The following is a 443-nucleotide window of genomic DNA, read 5'->3' as shown; positions in this document are numbered from 1 at the left end:
ATCAGATCAGCAAATGCAGCTTTCGAACATTGCTTCCGCAACCACTAATTATCCTTCTGAGTTCCAGAAAGTCATTTTGTCACATCCCTGGCCAGCCATATGTGGGGACCTCAAAGATCGAGGGGCCTCATGTGATATCAGGTAGAAAATAATAGAACATCCAGGCCCATATATTAATGAGAGTGACCGGACCGTTGCAAAATCTGCATTGCGGGCAGAACCAAACTTCTTTAGAACTATGCTAAACCTGGCACATCAATTAATCATAAAGAAATTTTCAATAAAAGTGTCCATTTCAAGTGATACCTACTGGAAAATAGGATCTCCCCTATTTGCTGGGTAGGCTATTATGAGACTGTAAAGGTTTTTTATCCTCAGGTCCAGGGGAGATATCTTGTCCTCATTGTTTTTATACGATAGCTATTAAATCTCAATATCTGAGC

This window comes from Octopus bimaculoides, chromosome 30 (genome assembly GCF_001194135.2).
Source record: "Octopus bimaculoides isolate UCB-OBI-ISO-001 chromosome 30, ASM119413v2, whole genome shotgun sequence".
NCBI lineage: Eukaryota > Metazoa > Mollusca > Cephalopoda > Octopoda > Octopodidae > Octopus > Octopus bimaculoides.
This window is presented reverse-complemented; position numbering follows the sequence as displayed.